This window comes from Lygodium microphyllum, chromosome 5 (assembly GCF_053477565.2).
Source record: "Lygodium microphyllum isolate KBCC chromosome 5, Lygodium_microphyllum_v1.1.10, whole genome shotgun sequence".
Classification (NCBI taxonomy): Eukaryota; Viridiplantae; Streptophyta; class Polypodiopsida; order Schizaeales; family Lygodiaceae; genus Lygodium; species Lygodium microphyllum.
The window spans coordinates 49870187-49892916 of NC_141139.1; positions in this window are offsets into that span (position 1 = coordinate 49870187).

Consider the following 22730-nt stretch of genomic DNA (forward strand, 5'->3'; position numbering starts at 1 on the left):
AGTATCATCGCTAATACTCTCCACATACATGATCAAGTTCATGAACTGATTTGTGTATTTACGTACAATGAGGTTACGTTGGTCAAGAGTGTACCATCGTCTTGCCAACCGCTCTTTTTCCACAGGGGACACAAAAACTTGGACCATATGCATTTTAAAAGCTTCCCAATCAATGAACTATTAATTCTCTCAATTAATGTACCGCCACCATGTGTGGGAAAATCCTTCCAAGTGGAGAGAAGCAAAAAGTATTTTCTAATTTGTCAATGCAAGGGTAGATATTGAAGTAGGACTCCAACTTGGACGTTTATTCCTCTAAGTCAAATGGTGAGGGGGATTGCACGTTGTACTTTATTAGGATAACCTTGTCATGCAGATCATTGGGACTATGCTGCCCATGAAATCCTTGATGTCCATACATCCCGTGGTGGCCATACATGCCTTGCTGTCCATACATCCCATGTGGTGCATTAAGCCCATGTTGTCCATTATAACCATGCTGTCCATGATTGCCAAGTTGGCCATTTGTACCATATTGTCCTTGATGGGGCTAATTCAAATGGGGTGCATGGGGGCTCTGAGGAAGAGCGGGGAAAATCCGACCAAGGGTGGAAGGCGGCCTCAAAGGGATGTTGACTGTATGGTGGACGGGGGATTTCAATAGAGGCTCATCATGCACATGAGAGGGTTCTCCAATCTCGTAGGTAGAAGGGAAAATTCCCTTAGCACCAGGTATACCTTGTGGACCATGCAACAGTTCCTGATGTGGAGGACGTCTAGACTCATGCCTAGAGTCATTGGTCTTCTCTTGGGATGAAGCGGTCGCTAATTGAGCAACAAGAGTAGTGAGCTGCTCCAAGGTGTGTTGGGTCTTTGAGTTTGAGAGAGCCATGTGCTCGATCACTTTATCAAACTTGAACATCATTTGGCAGTGGTTAGTGACCATATCATTATGTCGTTCCATATGATGAAACTCATGCTGGCAGAGGGTGTGATTGAGAAGGGTGTACGGGTTCATTTCAGGCATTTCCTCTTGTATGTCACCATGGTAATCCTATGCTGAGCTTGGTTCCTCATTCATGGAGGTCCGGGAGTCTCTAATCTCCCTCTGGAGTTCCTCTTGGGCCTTGCTTTTGCCTCTCTGGCCAGCCATCTAGATGTAGTCCACAAGACCTGCTATCAGTAAAAGGGGCGTAACTCTTGGTAGGAAACTCCGATTGATGAGGTTTTTGGCTCAAGTCAGAGGAGACAAAGTCCTCTTTGAGATGAGCTATTAATCTTTGTGACAAAAATTTATCAAAATTTTCTGTAATGGATTTACTGTGTCTGTCTTGGAGCAGTCTACACCCTGTCCACAGTGACCCTAGTGCACAGAAATGGGCATAACTCTGAAACCAGAACTTCGATTGGGGAGGTTTTTTATTCAAACCAGAGGGGACGAAGCCTCTTCGAGGTGAGCTATACAGTTCACTCCCAGATTCAAAACAGAAATTTCTAAAATAGGATCTTCTTGACTGTCTTGCAAGACTCTGACCAAAAGCACTGCCTGTCCCTTATTACCAAGGTCTTACATGGATAGAGCATAGTTCAAGGGGCCTGATCAGCAACATCCATAGTATACTGAGCATGATGCCAAGCATCATTGCATACCCATCGGCTCTGCCATTAATGCATAAGTACATTCGCTGCCATACATCTCTTTTGACTGCATGCACTTCAAGTGTCATACATGGGTGCCATGAGCATTGTGGGGTGTCCAAGAGGGATCATTGGATCAAGGGGAGTGGAGCTCATGGAAGTACCTACACCTGCATACAAGTATCGGGCTCTGGATCACTGGGAGGTGGGCAAAATTCCCCCCAGGCTAGGTTGTGCACCCCTTCAGGGTCTTAAGTGATAAGGGAGGGTCACCTCTCTTTTGTCTTACCACCTTGCCTAGCATTGGCCTTTTTCCTTAGCCGGAGTATACATGGAAGACATTTTTATTAAGTAATCAGCATGAAATACATTGGAAATAAGACATTTGGCTTTTTTCATGAGATGCAAGGAATGACAAAGGTTGGGGGTAGGGGTTACCTTGGCAGTCCAGTGACTCACTAGCTGCTACTTACCCAATTTACAATGGCTGTTATTCATTTTGAGCTCATCCAAGATCACAAAACCAAATGGAGATTAATGTCAGCCATTACAACAAATTTTAGAAAGAGGTATGATGCATGCATATGAAGAGGATTGAACTATTAAATCTATGCAATCTTGAATCTCTCCAACAATGGATTAAGCTCAGCAAGTGGCTAAATTGAGAGATTAAGATCAGATTAGCATACCTCTTTAATACTTGGAAGGACCGTTGAAGCATGAATCATCGATCAAGTCCAGTTGGTTGGGGCATCCATGGAAGAATACTTCAGCATTCGAATTCTCCTACTGATAAGGGAGGCTCCCGTGCTTGTCCCCGAGCTTGAGCCTCAAAGATGGGAAGCTTCAAGTGAAGCTTTCATGGATGCCCACAAGGCGGACCCATGCATTCTGAACTCCATGTCTTCGCCCGGATAAGAGAGACCATTCACGAGCTGAAAGATTTGTGGGGTTTGAGTTCTCCAGGTCAGAAATGGCCTCAGCTTGAAGAATCCATGGCTGCCCCAAACTGTCCAAACTGTCCAACTGTTGTCCACCTTGGAGGTTGAATCCTAGGGCAAGATTATCAAGGAGGAGGAGATCAATGTGCTGATCAGGTGGTTGGAGTGGCAGAGGGCAGTAGGGAAGGAAGGCTGGAGTAGAGGGGAAGGCAAGAAGAGCAGGGAATAACAGTGCAGAATGCATCGCAAATTGCAAGCTGTTCCCTGGGCTCTCTCCTAACCTATGACCCTTCTCAAGGGTATGGCCTGTGGTCAAGGGGAAGTGGGGAAGGCTCCTGGGTCTTGAGTTGTGCACTCCCATGGCTGCTCCAGGGAAAAAGAGAAGTTCTCTCTACTGTGTGGCCATGGCAGCTTGCCTAGGAGGAGAGAGAAAGAGACTGAAGCAAAAAGTGGCTGAGTTTTTGTCCTCCTCTAACCCTTGAGACTCCAAACTTGGCCTAGGACCCTTAAAATTTGCATGAAAAGAAGTGATGACCTGCTATTTTAATCGTTTTACCTCCAAATTTGTCTGAGTCTCTAGCCATAGCTCCTGCTTGCTCCAAAAAGCTGAAGTTAACTACAGTCCTTCTTGCTGTACCTGTACCTGTAAGCTAAGTAACTAGGATTTTTGGGATTTGAGAAGAAAGAAAGAGAAAAGGAGAAAAGAGCCAAAGCCTGAAGCTCTGATACCACTTGTAATGAAATAAGCTGAAAGGAGAGAGAAAGAGAGCAAGAAGGGGGAAGACTAGAAGAGGAGAGAGAAAGAGAGAAAAAAGGAGAGAAGGGAGAAGGAAGCCATGGAAGCTGGAGATGAAGATGAAGAGTATGATCTTGATAATAACTAGTTGCCCTAATCTGGGGCTCTTACACCTTATATACCCCAGTTAGTGTGACTGGGTGTCTAAACCCTAGTCGGTGTGTATGCTTGTTACAATCAAACATCCATATAATCTTTACCAAAAGAGCATGTGGATAATCATCCTCTTGCCACGATCATAAACCCAAATCACAAGCATCGACAAAAACACATAGCAATTCCACCCCACCCAGATCATAAGGGACTAATAGCTCATGACATCTAACTATCATGTAATTCTCTACAACCAAATCCACAAGCTTGTTAGGCCCTCCAAGTTCAAATGGTAATCCAAAATCCAGTTACAACATCTTGTATCCTATAGCTGCTTCTTGTGCATAAACCATTTTCATCTTTCCCCCATCATCCTACACGTTAAAGTATATAAACCCAGCTTTAAATAACCACAAGGGAACACACTCCATGGCATGTATCACTTTATTTGGTGCTAGAACATAACTTGCAAATGCATCTTCTTTGGCTTGCGTGGTTGGATCGACCATCTGCACAACTGAATGCTCTCCCAAAGCATATATTTCTTTTATATCCTCAAGTATCATAGCATCTTTCCTTTCTTGCTCAATAGCATCTCTACACTTTATCATCACAATATTAGTAGACACTTTCTTGTCAACCATTTTGTACTTGGTTTGAACCTTGGCTTCACTTTTCCACTAATTAAACCCAATTCTTGCTGCAAATGCATAACACCCAACTTTGTTGGCTAAAATCAATCAGCCCTCTTCTCTTTGGATTGCATATAAACAACCCCAACTCTGTATGCTAATATGGACCAGCATCAAACTCTTTTGGCTAAAATAACTCAACCCCTTGCAACCCTATTGGCTGAAATAAATCGACCCTCTCCTTAGTTTGTTGAAATACATCAGCGAATGACTCTTTTTGCTGAAAAGACTTAGCATCCAACTCTTTCTATTGCATAAAATCAGTAATCTCATGATACGTATCCAGGGAATGGACCCTCACAAAATTGGAATCACTTAGCACCTCAGTTTTCAGCATATCCTCAATCTCTATAGTAGTGTCCACACAAGACAACCCATCCATACACTCATCAGCCAACAATAAAGCCACTTCTCTCAACTCTCTCTCTTTTCCGCATACATATTGCCTGGCAGCTCTAGGCAACTCTACAACCTTATAAAAACAAACAAAACTCTTAGCTACAAGACCAATAAAGCCTAAAGAAAAAGTACCATTGCCACGATGTAGGAGCTTTTCCCTCCCTATAACACCTCGTCGTGTAGGACAGTGGTACCTAGTGAAGATTCGGCTCTTTTGCGGAGGGGAATCCTAAAATGTATCTCTATGTAATGTAGGGAATATGCCCATAAGTCTTTGTATTAAAGCTAGAAAAAAACCACTAATTTGGAGGCTTTAGGGGTTAGTATAAAAGAGGCGCAATGTGCCAATGTAACAACTTTTTGCTCATTTGACAAATTGCTAAGAACTGATTTAGCATTAGCATTAGTTGTCTTCTTCCTTGTACTTTACAGCAGCCATGAATTCATGGAGCTCTAGTAATGGAAATTTATCATTTTCTCTTCAATTTCCTGTTTTCTAGGCATTAAATGTTAGTTTAGTTCAAAGAGCATGCCTTCTTTTCATTGATATCAAAGCAGTAGTTAGATTCAACCAATAGGTTGTTTTTAATCTTTAGATATGGTGTCTGTAGTTAGAACATGTAATTGTGGTTACAAATCTTAGTGAATTTGTCAAGTCTAATTGGGAACAAACTTCTATAGTCAACCGTGGCTACAATGGAAGACATTATGGAGGATCTTGGCAAAAGAATGGCGGTCTTCTTGCTATTTTTTAAGCAGATAACCATCAAACTGAAGCTATTTTGGGAGCCTTGCTTAGCAAAGAGAAAGGGACTGAAGTTGACGAAACTAAAGTACCTATTCTTTTGAGATCCAAGACTTCTCCGATGAGGATAAATAACTTGTGGTTCGTTTTGTATTTTGTCCAGTGTGGCAGTGGGGGACCAGTGGGAGCCGGTTCTAGGGGGCACCTTTGTACAATATTGTTTTAAATTAGAATTAAGAAATAAATAAACATCGAATGAAGGCCTGGTGTTTTGGTAACACCATTGCCATGCCAACGCAGGGGTCCCGGATTCCAATCCTGGACCCAAGGTTCACCAAATTTGTATTTGGATTTTATTATTCTGCTTTTTTTTAGATAACTTCAAATTTTTTTCCAAGGGATGCCAGTGATGTTTACCGGTGCATCCCGATCATGCCTCACAAAGGACAAAATGGAGCGCAAGTTATTTATCCTCATCCGGATTTCTCACTTTACTTTCTTCTCATTGCTGAAGCTTTCATGGAGTTTTTGGCCCTGGTCTTCTCTCCTTGACCTGATCTCTATCCACAACCTACAAAGCATCATTCCTTGCATCTGTAGGAGTTGAAGGAGCACCACATTGCCTGTAGTTGCCTCAGTCAATCCACGTGGATAGAAGCAGGTTAAATAGAAGAAAGAAGAAGAAGAAGAAAGTGATGCACTGTTACAAGAGCAGCGGCAACAACTATTCAAGCATAAGAAGGAAGAAGAAGATTAAGCAAAAGAAAGATGAAGATAGAAGAGATACAATGTCACAGGCCTTCATCCAGGCTTCCACGAAAATGCACTATTACAAGATGAATCAGCCAAGCTCACTGCTAGCGCTTGCAAGATTTAACCAATATCTGTGATGATACTTTGCTGGAGCTGGCCTATGACCAGAAAACCTAGCAAACCGGAAGCTCAACACTAGCATTATTACCTACATCAACATTAGCAATAGGGTCTTCTTTCTCACTTTGCTAGAGCTGGCCTATGACCAGAAAACCTAACAACTTGCAGTTGTTCAGGTCTGATACAATCAGCAGCTACAGTGACAGAGAAACTCCTGCTAATGTCTTCTTCTCCAACTTTGCAAGATTATTTGCCTGCAATGCAGTGAGGGCTACCATTGGTGGTGGAGGGCATATTTGACATCTGGATCTTCAGCTCTCTATCTGATGCTTTATGCCACTTTCTACTTCTTCACAAAGTTGGAGATTACAAAATTTGGTCTCAAGTATACTGTACTTTGGGTACATGGTTATCATCTCGTACTGCTTTTTTCTCCTGACAGGCACAATTAGCTTCTATGCATGCTTTTGGTTCATAAGGACAATATATGCATCAGTGAAAATATATTAATTTTAGTAGAAAAGGTTACTTTCAAGAAGGATTATGCACATGCCCACATGGACGTATGGATAGAGGACTGCATGCAGCAAAATCTCAGCAGAGAGGACGTTTGAAATATCCAGCAGTTGTTGCAGATCAAATAGGTGGTAGGCCTCTTCATTGCAGTTAGTCTAGTGAAGGTTGCTGTTGGTACATTTCTCTCTGAAACTCACAAGCTACAAGCTCGAAGTGGAAGTACACATGTTTCAGATTCAAATGAAATAGCAAATGAATCACCTCTATATGTTCCCATGCAACAGTCATCTGTGCAACACTACAATTTTGGAATGCACAGATCTGCAATTCTGGAAATGGTCTGAAGGATTCTCATTAGTATGACCACCCAACACATATTATGTTGCATCATCCAATAGATTGGGATGGCAACCAATTTAACACTGTTCAGAGGTATGGTTGGGAGTGTACCGCAGTCACACTGCTTGAGTCCAAAATCCTGACATACTGCAGTTTCAACCTACTTCAATAGGTGTTTTGGCTATAATGGAGAGAAGCCCAAACTTTGCTAGTTTATAGCTACTCTCAAGTTCATTTTGAGGAACCACACATTCAGCAGCCAGAAGACGTTTCACTTAGACCTGCAATAACACTAATGTCCTTTCTGAAATCTCCCCAACTGATTGGAGCAGCTGGTAGCAGTATTTCCATCATTCACAAGCATAGTAAGCAGTGGAGCTGATTGCCTGGAGCTAGGCTTGAATTGCGAGAGGATTAGTTAGGCAACAACATCGATCAGCTTATACAACAGTGGACCTCATCAAAAAAAAAAAAACTCCTGTTGCGGGCTATAGAATAACTTCCTTAAAGAAGAAACGAATGGTATTTCTGATCCAACCTTTTCTAACCATTCTAGCACCATAATAGAGGCATCTGAACAGGGTCTCCAGAGCTTGCCAAAATTCCTTTTGCATTGCCTTTCATAGTGGTCTCCTTAGGTTGTAGTAGAGCAGAGCATTCTCCTTCATTCTGGCCCAAGTTGGATTGAGTTTCAAGCTGCAATGTCTCTCCAGCATAAATCAAAGTTAGTTCATTACGATGAGCATTGGTATGAGTAGCAGTATCACTATGGTAAGGGGTACGATGAGTGTTGGTATGACTAGCAACATACATATGATCATGGTCATGGACATAGGCAGCATTATACTAGTGAATATGGACAGCAGACATATGGAAGATGCAATGAAGGATATGAGGCACATGGACATCAGCCATATAGAGAATCTCATGGTCAAATGCATGAAGATGGATCATATCATACCCAAGGACAGTCGTTATGCAATTTGGAGTAGCATCAAGCTTATGCATATGGACAAAATGCAAATGTACATGATGCCTATTTTCCTAGACAGCAGCATGCATGTAAGGATCATGAAGCATCATCTATGCAGTCCAAAGATCCAACATTTTGGAATGAATTGAATGCTAGATATGAGGAAAGCAAAAAGAGATTTATTGAGGACATAATGAGCCAAATACGAGCTCCACCTTTACTTCGGCAAAGGCAGCCACATGTTGATCACTAACATTATGGTAATCTCCAGCATTATGGACATAATCATGGTCATTCTCATGATTCTAAGCATAATGGACATTATTATGACCATTCTTATGAGGCTAAGGGGTAGTATTCTTATGCATATCCCTATGCACTGCAGGGTAATTTTTCTAACCCCTATGGACAGCCCTATGTAAGGGAGAATCATGCTAATTCTTTGGGGTGTTACCATTATAAGGACAATGGGCAGCATGCTATCATGAGATGACCTGATGCAAAGGTGAATACTTTGCTTGCAAGAGTTGTGGCAAAGAAAGAAGAAGACGAGCAACATGACCAAGTCAAAGATGAATAAGAACAAGAAGATGAAGATGCAGATGAAGAACAAGAAGATGAAGATGAGTGAGATCAAGAAGATGCGGATGACAAAGATGGATAAGAGTTTGATAGAGTAGAAGAGCATCAAGTGGATCAAATGAGTTTCAAGAGGACAATCAGGCACAAGTGAATGATGATGCTCAAGAAGAAGAGAAAGCTCAAAAGTTGCATGGTTCTCATGAGACTCAAGAGGATTGTGTTGAAATCAAATGTCGTGAAGACATTGGGTCATCACATGATGGTGAATATGATGGTCTACATCAACCAATGCACAACCATGGTATGCAACAATTGAGAGAAGGAACTTGTTTGGATACATATGATTTTCTTGATATTGATGATGATGACACTATGCTTTTTTATGATCCAGGGGATTTTGGATATGATTATGGGGATCATGCTTTATACCCATTTGATCCAAGTGGCTTGGTACTTGTACTTGATGACAATTTTCCTCTCATGGAGAGCCTTTATTTTGGGATACCCTTTGATCCAGGTGAGGATGATCCATGATGTCACAGAACAGGGTGCAACTTGCTGTAATAATTTCCTACATTAAAGATAATTGGCATAACTCCACCAAAGTTGGATTTTTATGGTTTGGATGGGTATTATTGAGTGTCTTCTACATTTAGACCTCATTTGCCTTGTTTGGAGGAGTATATTCAGAGTTATAGCTCATTTACTAATGCAGCCCTGGTTAGGACAGCATGCAGGCTTTTCATAGTTTCCAATTGATGATGCGGCCGGTTACTTGAAGGGGAGTCTGCATGACTATGTGGCATATATTCAGCAAAAATGCATCATGATAGAGTTTTTTTTTCAACATGATTCCTTCTTGTGCTCTTTTGATTCTCCAGCTTCTCTGAGGACAAAGCTTTCAAGGCAGGGATGGTCTAGAATGTAGGAAATAGGCCCATATGTCTTTGTATTAAAGCTAGAAGAGAACCACTAATTTAGAAGCTTTAGGGGTTAGTATGAAAGGGGCAAAAGGTGCCAATGTAACAACTTTTTGCTCATTTGGCAAATTACCAAGAACTGATTTAGCATTAGCATTAGCATTAGTTGTCTTCTTCCTTGTACTTTGCCAGCATCCATGGATTCATGGAGCTCTAGTAATGGAAGTTTATAATTTTTTGTTCTATTTCTTGTTTTCTAGGCATTAAACATTAGTTTAGTTTAGTTAGAGCATGCCTTCTTTTCACTCTATTTCTTGGATGATTCACACAAACTATCATAATCTACATAGCTCTTTTTCCATCTTTGCTTCGTACCCGGGCATATGTAGATCCATCATCTATAACCTTCATTTCCATCCATGCTTCAGTGATAAAGAGCTGACCCAAAATGACACCATAAGAACATAAATCCTGCAAAAAAAAAAAAAGTAATCATCCTAAACATCCCCTACGGTCACCCTCATACTCGGACGTGCTACATAAAGCTCTCTCTTGCAATGTTATTGGTGGCTCTCATTAGCCATCCATACTCCACATCTACAAGCCACATCCCGCTCTCATATAGACTACAAATGATGACACTTATCTCTGGTCCACAATCTAACAAGGCAACACGTGGTCTCAGTGGTAAACTCGTGCCCAATGACTTCTAGCAAAACGGCTATGGGGAATCGATAATGGTGCTTCATCCTTTGCACAAAGCACTGATACATTCTTCACAATCTTCAAAAATTCTGCATCATCCTCAACAAGAGTATCATCCTCACTATCCTCAACCAATTTTGTGATACCCTGCATGATAGGTTCCTTTGTAGCCTAAATCACTTGTTTCTTTCTCTTAATGATATCTTTAATTTCCTCGTGGAACTCTCTTTGCAAATCCCAAAACCTCTCCTAGAGTGAACTCAACCTTGCTATTCAAGATCCTCTGCTCTAGCACTTTTTTAAGATCTGACGTGGACACAATATCTAAAGCAAGCTTGTAACCTAGCTGCTTTTTCAATCTAGTATTCCTCTTTTGTACATCCTCTTTACTTCGATAAGGCCTTGGTCTAGAAGGTGGTGCTATAGGCTCACTCCCTCTAGTCTTCTTGGAAATGCTAAGGGCACCATCATCCCTCTTTCGTTTTTTCTCAACAATCACCTCTATGCCACAAGTCTTTGTGAAATAAGCATAAATTGAATCTGTGTCAATTGGAAAGTTCCATCCAACCTTTCATCTAATGCTCTTCCCTGCATTAGATAAATCAGCTTGCTGCACTTTGCCCTTATTTTTAGTCTACAAGGCAAAAGTCCATAACTCTAACTTATATTCCGATTTATTCTCAATTTGAACACCATAAGCTCAAGCCTCACCTAAGGCTACATAAGATGTATACATAGACATGTGGACCTTGAAAAGCTCTTTCATATCTCCTTTACCAAAGTTTAGTACAAAAGCCTGCCCTCTCTTTGTAAAACAAATCTTCCCATCTTTCCAAAATACCAAATTCTATCTATAAACCTCTTTGAAGACCTTACAATTCTTGCACCATGATGGATGCTATCGCATCACATGCATCTACATACATAGTCTCCCCTAGGTGGTGGTACTTGAGAAGGACTAGCTTGCCTTGGATCATCTTTCAAAGACACCTTAATCTTCAAATCTCTCATATCTTTTACAAGCTCATCACTAATATCATCCTTACCCGATGCAAGAGTGGATACGAAAGGCTGAGGTCGAGGCTGAGGTACAAGTCATAAAGGAAGAATCATAGGTTGTGGAGCTATCAACTGCTCATGTCTTCATCGCCTCTTTACCAACTTTGAGACTGCTTCTTATACATCACCCTAATCTACTTTCAGCTCATTTTCAGTGGAATTATCTTCTAAAAACTTCTCTAGCTCTGATTGCAGTGGAGGATCCGTAGCCTGTAGGAAAAGCAAAACCTTTTTGGGAAGTAGAAGCAAGTGCTCAATGGCACTAAGTTGGTCATATCTTTGTTCAAATTCTTGCTATAGCTTTGCAACAAAAAGTCCTTTACCACGCTTCATAACCCACTCCAAGAATGAGATTTTCTTGCACGATCTGCATCTTCTAAGGAAATTTCATCTTTCAGAGCCTTTTTGAAGCTAGCCCATGTGAAACTATGATTTCCGTACAAAGCTTGGATGCGATTTCATAGTTCATAAGTTATAACTCTATCCATGGCATCTCATTGATTGCCACACTTGCAAACTCAAGCTTCTCTTGATAAACCTGTATAAACCTAGATATGTTCCTATCATCAAATCGCTTGTTGTCTGTAATAATAGCTTGTAGAGCCCTAGACACGGTCCCCTCATGCTTTATGTGTTCATAAAGTTGCACATCTCATAAGTAATATGAATATCTACAACATTGAAGTTCCTATTGAAGATGTTTCCTCTATCATCTTCCCTATTTCTAATAAGTTCCACTTCATGATCCCTGTCTTCTATCTCACTGGATAATGACATGGCTTTCACATCAAGTTTACCAAAAATGTCATAGGAGGTTGTTTCAAGCCACAATTAGTAGGGGATCGAAAAGAGAAATTACAAGATTGGAGTACAACAGCTAGAGACCCAAAGAGACCCTATGTATTCAATCAAATGCTTCTACAAGAAATAATATTCTTTCCAAGACAAAGCTTAATCCACTGATGACAAATCAAGGACCATCAAACTCAATAAACCCACTCAAGATCTCAAAGCAAACCCTAAATCCATAATTTAGCAATACATAGAAGTCCCAACCTCTTTGGTGATAGAAGAAATTATCCCAATGACAACATAAGGTTTCCAAAGAGGCATTCCACAATCTCCTCCTCTAATAGAGGTTGCTTGCTAGATCTTAGAAAAGCATACATAGACATAACAAATCTAGGTGTACAAAATCCACATTGTAATCCATGACTTCTTGCAAGATCAATATGTACAAGATGTAAGCCTTGGTGAGGATTACCAATGCCCTCCGCTATTATAACATGCATACCTTCAACTAAATAAAAGGGTGACAAGAATGCACTTACTGCACGATTTCTCAAAGATACACAAGGAGAGTCTGATGCACAAGATTGTATGCCAAGATCCGTTGTTTGCCATTGATGTAGATGATGAGCTCGACATGGGATGCCTTATCCGCCGTCCAATCATTCTCTCCGAGCAAGTCCGGGCTGCAACCACCTTATTATATGTCGCTACAACTAGACTCGTACGGCCAACACCACCTCTTGTTTGATCATTTCTCTGCGGCCTGTTCTGTGTTGCTCCAAAGGCTTGTTTTTTTTTTCCCATGACAGCCTTCCAACCAATGTTTGGCTGGCTTGACTAGGATACTGTCACACAGACCACCTAGACTTCACAACACCCAACCGCCCAGTACTAACACCTGCCTCGCAATGCAACGGTTGTCTTCTCCAAAGGCGACATCGAACAAAGCATGTCTTGTATTGTATCCACATTAGCAAAGGAAAACATTAGGGAGGGGACTGCACACGAGCTTTTTGTACACTTGTGTTTCTTGGATGTTTTGAGATTTTCTTCTTTTTTTTCACGCAAAAGGGGCTTTTAGTCCCATCGTGAGTTGTCACTTGGTCTTCCTTGACCAATTTTCATAATTCTACTAACTTTTGGTCACTATTACCCATTATATCTCTTTGTTCTTGTAATGTATTATGTGTTCTTAACCTACATTATCCTTTATATGTATTGATGTTGTGATCACTGACACATGACAACAGAGAAACTATCATATGTATGAAATTTTCCACATGTAGAGAGACATACTAAAATGTTCCTATGTTGGAAAATCCCCACACATGGAAATTTTCTTGCATAGGAAGGAAAAAAAGAGGATTCCCTATTAATTTCCTAATTAAACACACATAATTAGGGAAAGTAAATCACAGGGAAAATGGAATATTTACTAGTTAGAGAAAGGAGGGAATCATATATTCCCTATATAGGAAATTTTATTTTTTCCTACAATGTAGGGAAATCACATTTTTCCCTATGTAGAGAAATTTTCCTATGTATAAAATTTCCAATGTGATTCTCTAGTATCTCCAATCAAGAAATGTTACATTCTCCCTATGATTTACTTTCCCTACTTATGTGATTTTTTACTAGTCTTTCAACAATTCAACTCTTCCTATGGCTCAAGCTACCTCTCTCTTTACTCCAACCCATGAATTTAAGAAAGAAAGTTTGTTCATGAGGTGTAGCAAGCTCACCTAGCTTGTATCTCTATTGTTGTAGTCTGATGGAGGAGTTGGGCCAAGACAAGGGTGGAATGAAAAATGAAGAACTTCTTAACCCGAAGGTCATGAAGAGCTTTCCTTCTCCACTTCCGTACTTCTTGATGTAGTAAAGCTTACAACCAAATCTCATTAAGGTGTGCAAGAGAAGTATATCTTTCCTGTAATGCTAGCTTGAATGGGGTGTAGCATGTAGCTCTCTTAAATGTCGTGCTATAAGCCCACACTGCCATATATAATATCTTATCCCAATCATACTTTCTTTTCAATACTATCTTGGTGGATAAGATTTCCACCAACTTTTTATTTGTACTCTCAACTTGACCATTCACTTGAGGATTATATGGGGTAGTCTTGTTGTGCTTAATCGTCAAAGCTTCAATCAAGGCTACTATAACTTTGTTCAAGAAGTTTGTCCCTCGATCATACACAATCTCCTTTGGAGGACCAGACCAAAATAGCAAATAATTTTCTCCATAATGAAATTGGTCATCTCCTTAGCATTGTCCTTCACTATTGCTCAAGCTTTAGACCACTTTATGAAATAGTCTATCACTACAATAATATGCCGCTTATAGGTAGTTGATGAAGGCTATATTGGTCCCACAAAATAGATACCCCACTTTTCAAAGGGTGATGTAACCAAAATAGGGTTGAGAGGTCGCTTACGATTCTCCCTCGCATCATGTCTTTGGTAGACATCACATTGCTTAACATAACTGAAAGCATCTTGGAAAATTAATAGCCACCAGCATCCATCACGGAGAGCTTATTGGGAGGGAAGTGGTCCAACAAAATGTCTCCCACATGCTAAATCATGGCACTCCTCAAGAATGAATGGTACCTCATCGGGTACTACACAACGACGATAGATATCACCTACTCCTCTCTAATACAAGACACCCACTATAATCAAAAAGTGTAATGCTTGCTACTTGATCTTCCTCTTTTCAGACTTTGATAAGGCAATCCCAAATCCTCCTATAGATAAATAATGTGTTATAGCTGCATACCAAGAAGGGATGGAAGCTATATCAATTTTAAATAAACTTTCAATGTCACTTCCTTTAGCCAGAACTTCCTTGGGCTCCTCGAAATCTAAAGACATTCCATAGTACCCTGTAGCTTCGGTGGCTTACTCCTAATCTCATAATCAAACTCCTACAAAGTGATTAACCACTTTGCTAAACAGTAAGGTAGCTGCAACTTGTTCAACAACAATCTAAGTCCTTTCACCTTCATAAAGAATACTACCTTCTCATAGAGAATATAATGCATAAATTTCTTTGTCGCAAAGACCATTACAATGCACAATTTCTCCATGTACATATAATTGACTTCAGATATCTCCAATTTTCTACTCTTCTCTCAAATTTGGGCTAAACAGCAAAACTAATACTATGCATTGTGGTTGCTAAAAAGATACATAAAACTTCACCTCTTCTAGATGTTTTAAGAATTGATGCTTTCGCTAGTTCTTGCTTCACATCCTAAAAAGATACTTGACAAGCTTCACTCCACTCAAACATATAGTTAAATGATAGGAAGTTTGTCAATTGCAATGCTCTTTCTGCCATTGCATTGATAAATCTTCGATAATATCTCACTAATCACAAAAAGTTGTGTACCTCTTTTGGAGTATATGGCAGACTCATAGCGACTATAACCTTTATCTTTTTTGGGTCAAACACAATACCGGCTAAACTAACCACATAGCCCAATAACAACTCATAGGGCACCCCAAAGATGCACTTTCATGGGTTCAGAGCAATGCAAATGTGAGAAATTAGAGTTTATAGCAAGAAGAATATGCACAAGAGGGAGATGAGAGCTCAAAGTACAAGAACAAAATCTTGCTTATTAAGTTGCTTAGAGTACAACTTGGATACACTCTCTCACACTTGATAGTGACCCATAGCTTGTTTATATAGCCTTTGCCAAGCTAGGGTTAGGGTTTCCCTTGCCCCTTAAGGCCATTCACATACATCTACCCTCATAGATCCTTGCTTACGGTGGATTCCCATGCCTATATTCTAACACCCCCCCTCAATTCCAAGGTGGCATTGCATCATAAGATATGTTAAAGCTCCCCCCCTCAATCAAATGGGATGCCTTTATAAATCAGGCTACAAGGATATTCATAGGTAGAGGATGTTACAAGATTCAAAAGAGTTGGTCATCTCTGGATTAGGAGGCAAAGTTGGCCTCCAATTCCTTAGTTCTTCCAGCAATTGCTTACAATATGCCCTTTTTTGTGACATAAGGAGCACTTAGTAGAAGCGGTATGGACTAACATTTCCTCACAGGAAGTGAAAGCTAAAGTTCCCATTCAGGATATTAGTTAGGGTAGTCACTAGGGTTGGAAAAACCTTCTTCACAGACATCAAAAGGATAGCAATGGCAACTTCATCATGAATGGGTGCTTGAACGAAGGCAAGCTATGCCATAAGCCCCTTCATATGTGAAATAAACTTTCTTAGATTCTCCATGTTTGTATTCCAAGCTGAAAAACTCAATCTTTAGAAAGATCTTGGAGTTCTTTCCTGTAGCGTCGTAGAGCCTTTCAAGTTCATCCACTTCTCCTTGGTAGTGGAGAGTTGGTCAATATGATGAATAAAGATTCATCTAAATGAAGCATGATGATGGCCTGAGCCCTTCATCATCTTCTACGTTAAGGGGATTGGATGGGTCAATAACTTTGGTCCCTTTTATGAAGGGCCAGTAGCCTCTTTCCATCATTTTGTATTTTACCATGACTTGCCAAGGATAGAAATCTTTTCCATTGACTTCGAATTTGAGACCTTACATCTACATAGGCCATGGCCATTGTAGGAAGGTCTTACCTATTGCCTTGAGCAATGGCAATGTCTAGTCCTTTACAAGTGGCCAAGTACAAACCAAATAGCAGAATTGATAGCCTTATAAATTATAGTCAACTTTTAAAGTTATAGAGTTGAAAATGGTTGGAAATCATACATATGCAATATCTCAAGCTAGGATTTAGGAGGTCTTGCTCTTCGAAAAAACCTTGATTTAAGCTTTACTGTTTTCCTAAGTTTCAACAAGGTGAGACTTCAGGGTCTTCCTGATAATGTGGCCTATTAGAAGAGTTCTTGGTGGAGCATGGCTTATCAATCAACTCTATGCTGTGGGATAAATCAGAGGAGAGTACAATAACACTCATATCTCTGATGTACCAGCAGCAAACTAATATTGGGATATGGTCTATGTGTTTATAGTTGTACACATAGCCTTACAACCAAGCAATAAGAGGTTAATGACATAAAGCACTTGATGGATTTAATTTTCTGATAATAAACACCAGATTGAGTCAATATCCAACTAGCAACATGATTGTAAAATGCAACATTAGTGCTTACAAGCACTCATCTCAAAGTTTATGCCACTTGAGATGTGAAATGTGGGTTTTTTGATGAACTAAGGAGATCCACCGAGGGTAAAAGACTTTGAAATAGAGCTTTAAAATCTTAAACTAACTTTGGAGAAGATCAATCAGTGATGATAATCATTGTTAGTGATAGCAGTAGTGTAAAAAAATTGAAATGTGAAGAAAGCTTGAGGTTTGGCTATGACTGCCAAGAAATAAGCAGTTAGGGTTTGCCTTCATGTGGCCAGCAGAGATGGAATTTTGTCAAAAAATTTTCAAACCCTTTTAGGGTTAGGAAGCCCACTTGGGGGGCTATCATTGCCCTAAAGACAGCCGCCATGATTGTGCCTTCTACAAGCCGTGCCAAGGAGTTGAACATGAAGCTGTGAAATCTGCACCAGATTTACAAATTTTTCAATGCTGCCCTCCACGACGCATTATGTTACCCTCTGATATACCACGCCAGGTTGCCTTGAGCTAAGGAAGAGTTCCTTAGAAGAACTCTTGAGCTGGAACCTCCTGCTTTGTTCTCCCCAAGCTCTCCAAGGTCTGGGGGTCAAGGTTTGGCTATGGAGGTAAGAAGGAAAAGATGAAGATGATGAATACTCATGTGCACTTAGTGAAGTTGAGGATAGAGGAAGCTGAAAGGATCAGAGGAAGCTCTGATACCATGTGAGAAATCAGAGTTTGCAACAAGAAGAATGTGCACAAGAGGAAGATTAGATCTCAAAGTACAAGAACAAAATCTTGCTTACTAAGTTGCTTAGAGTACAACTTGGGTACACTCTCTCACACTTGATAGTGACCCATAGGTTATTTATATAGCCTCTACCAAGCTAGGGTTAGGGTTTTTCCTGCCCCTTAAGGCCATTCACATACATCTACCCTCATAGATCCTTGCTTAGGGTGGATTCCCATGCCTATATTCTAACAACAAAACTGTCTACAACACTCAAAACATTTCCTTAGAACAATCAATTGCCTTTCCCTTGTGGTGGTTGCCCCTAGATCATCAATAAAGACTTTTAACTCCTATAGGGAGATTTCACCAAAAGTCTTATTAGTTTTTCATTGCTAAGAACCAGGTGCATTGCATAACCCAAAGGCCATCACATGATATGCAAAGGTATCGAAGACAGTGATAAATGTCAAAGCTGATTTTATGTAGTAAAGCAATCCATAAACGAATAGATTTTCCTACCCTCTATCAATAAATGGTAATGGAAAGTAATCCTTAACCGTCTACTTATTAAGCTCTTTGAAATCTATGCAAAACTGAATCTCATTGTTGTTCTTCTTCATGATAACCACTGGTGAACATTATTTTGTATGTTGAACTGGAAATATCAGGCCAGCTTTTCGCAGCTTTGTTAATTATTCAAATAGCACGTTCCTTAATTCGAAAGGCATACGCCTTACTTTTTGTTGCACAAGGTGTCTACCTTCCTTTAAGGGGATAGTATGAATAGCCAGGCTTGGAGGAATACCTCTCAGCTCATCATAATTCCAAGCAAATATGTCATGAAATTCTTGAATCAAGGACACATAGTCCTCTCTTTCTTTCAAACTGAGCATGGATCCTAATTTGGTTGGCTGTGAATCATTCATCGTGCCAAGGTCCAACTCAATTACATCCACATCTCTTATCCTCTCTTGAGCTTCTATTATCTCATTCAAGGTTACCTGGTAGATATCCTCTGTAGTGGATCCCTCATTAGATTCATCACTAGATGATGACTCACTAGCAGATGGAGCATCTAACGTGTCTAACTTTGAGGAGGATAGATGAACTCTCTCACTTTTAAGGAGATTCAGGATAGGCATCTACTACCACACGTCTAGCACCTTTGCCAAAGATCAACCGACCAATGGGTATATCAATATAATAGTTTGCATTTTGCAAGATCCATGGCCTGCCTAGCAATACTTGATAGCTAGGTCGCCCTAGAAACCTAATGATCCTTAAGTCCATAATACATTCCACATTGGCAACGGTCACATGAACTTTAGTGATGCAACATTAGGTTGTCTTAAACTGTCATCAGCCATTTGGAGAATTGTGGAGGCATAATTTTTTATCTCTAGTCCCAACCTCTCCATCAATTCTGAACCCATAATGTTGGTGGAGGATCCTATGTCTATAATAGCATGGTCCACTAATATTCCATCAATGTAGGCTACTACAGTTGGACAATGCTTTTCAGTATGCTCAAACCAATCATCTCCTACTCTCTCTATTCCCAAAGGCTCAATGATAATATTCTTAAATTCTTTATGCACTCCTGGAGACAACTTAATCAACTGCAGGAGATTTACATTAGACTTAACTTCACAAAGAGACCTCAATGAATTGAATTCGTGATATTCTCCCCTTTAGTCTTTGAACTAGCAAACCATTCTTCTTGGGGTCGGCTTTACCATCTATAGCTTTGAGAGGTTCACCTTCCATATCAGGATTAAGGACTTGCCTCCCATTATTATGTTGCTTAGGGTTTCCCTTGATAGGATTTACCTTGTCTTTATTGGCTTCTTTACCCTTTTGACCTCTCGTAACGACCCGTTGATTAGAAGCTTTTGTGCCATTGACACAAATGACTTCTATAAGGCTAACTCCACTACCACTAGGCAAGTCCTCTACCATAGCTTTCTCTCTTTGTAGTATTTGTTTTAGTCCCTCATCTTGCTAGAGATTATTTTCTTATGCTTAATGGTTAACCCAACCTGGCTATTTACTTCCTTGCTAGAGAGAATTAATCTTGCTCCAACATGTACTAGCTAAATGGCCAGACTTCCCACATATGTCTCATTTAACATTTGGACAATTCCTAGGGAAATGTTGGCCGCCACACCACTTGCAGTTGAATCTTGAGGGGCCATCCTCTTCAAGGTGTCAACTCCCTATCAAAATCTATTTCTTCTTAAGGAAATTGACATCAATGGCTATTTGCCTATATTGTTCACTAATCATGTCAATATAGTACTTCATCATATCCTTAACTTTTCCAAGGATATTCGAGGCACTTGACTCATAGACGTAATTGCCTACCTATTGTTCCAATGGCCTAACTACTAGATTAGGAATTGGCTATTGATTCCTAGAACAATGGTAGGATTCATCGTTTGGCTTCCAACATTTGGTGGAGCCATCTAGCTAGCCATAGGCATGGTTACACTAGGAGGAGCTAGCAACATGGATACATTTTGAATCATGCTTCCTCGCCCATTAGGAGCACTCATAGGCATCCCTTGACCACCATTTGTCAATGCTAGAGTATTTTCAAAACCTAGACTCCGATTCCAGTTTGCCCTAGAGGTATAAGCCACTTGCAATTGCAATTCTACCTCATCTACTCTTGTAATAGTTGTATCAATGTCAGCAAGAGTAACATTGCTCAACAACACTTGAATGTTAAAGTTTAACCCATTCAAAAAGTATTGCAACTAAGCAATAGCTAGAATAGGAATGTAGGTTTGTAACTTACGAAATACTTCCTTCAGTTTCCTAGCATACCCTCAAACATTCTTGTGAGGTTCTTGATGTGTTACATTGAGGACATGTAGCCAACACTGACCTCCCCTTTCAGGGGCAAACTCTATTTGAAAGGCCACGAAGAAAAAGTCAATTGTAGTGATGGTTCTAGCTTCTAGGTTGTGATACCATACTATAGCTCGTCCTTTCAAATTCATATTAAAGAACATCATCAAGTGTCCTTTGTCTTGAATCAGACAGTTAAACATTAACTTTTGGAATTCATTGATATGAAGTTTCGCATCTTCCCTTGCTAATCCATTAAAAATGGGTAGAGGAAACCCTAAGGCTGGCAAGTTTAGTGTCCTTGCTGGGATTGCAATGGATTGCATCATGGTGACAACCGAATTCGCTAAAGGAGTCTGAGCGATCAGAACTATTATTCCACTCGAAGTGGATGGATTGATTGGAAGAGGAGAAGCACTTTAACTTCCTCTCCACCCCAACTCCACTACGGCTCTCCTACACCTCCTCGGGGATTGGCCCCAAGATGTGCCGTGAACATAAATCACATTCGAAACAAAGTCTACTCTTTTGATAAATCGATCTAGGAGATGATATATAGACCTCACCAATAACTCCCAAGAAACTGAATATCCAGCCCTATAGGTCGGGATACCTCACACTCTCAGCGTCGGGTCATTACTCATACAAACAGGTGCTATGCATCCAGGATACGATAGCATAAGGTGCATCAATGCAAGGGTGAATATGACGATCGTACTCAAACAAATATTCCTTGAAAATCTGATAGGTGTAGGCATGGTTTTATTATGCATTTTTCTTTATTGAAAGCGGTAAAAACTCACTCTAACAAAGAAATGGGGATGAACTAAGGCTAAATCTCATGCTTCAACTCCATTATACAATCATGCACATTAATCTTAATTTTTCTTATTTTTATGATGTGAAAAATCTAAAATTTTTAAATTTTCTTTAATTTTCTCTATTTTTATATAGAAAATTACATATAATTACTAATTTTCAAATGTAGACTGATTACTCTTATAGAAAATGATTTGCTTATCATATTTCATTACATGGGAAGGACAAATGCACACAAAAAATCTAAAAAACCAACATATTTTCCTTAAACCGCCTAGTCTCGGGTTTTGCGTGTTTTGCATACAATTATTATATGACTAGTTTTTTCATGATTCTTTCAACATGACTCATCAAACAAAGAATTGGCTATCAAATCCAAGCATTACTAACCATTTCAAATAAGAATCCATCATAAAATAGTAAAATCTACATTTTTCTCATAAAACTACTCATTATGGCTCGTTTTTTGACGTTGGAGGCCGGCTGATGCTCTTTCTTGGTAGTTGATGATTTTTCCAACTCCAATTCACATGTCTCTCCACTTCTACATCATCGTTTGACAAAAAATGACCATCTCAGCCCATCCCTCTCTCTTTTACATTGATCCATAAGAACAATCCACAAAAGGAGAGAAGAGAGAGGAGAGAGAAAGACTAGAATGAGATTTTACTGAGTAGTGCATCAAATCCATTCATTTTTGTGGTGATGAAGAGTGAAAAAATGGTGGAGATCACAATCGGGAGGATTCCCTTGATCATTATAGGTTGAAAAGTGACAAAAAAGAGGATTTTGGGGATGCCGAAAAAAACGATGCTCCCCTCCCCCCCCCCAACCGATTCATGAAAAGTCATGTTCTTTTATTTTAATCTTGTTTAAATCTTAAATTAAATATTTTAAAAAAACTTATTCACTTTGGAGTTTTCACACTACGGGGAAAGGTTTTTTAGCTTTTGAGGGGGCAAACACGCTCGAAATTGAGATATGTTTAGATGATTAGCTTCATGATGTTAAAATCTATGAACTTGGCTATCGTGACACACTTTTTGACTCCGGAATCATGTAGTTGCTTCATAAAGCAAAACCTTGCAGGGATTAAATAGGGGGTTAAATAGACTCTGATCGATGAGCCGAAACTTGCATTAAGTTGCTAGCATCAAAC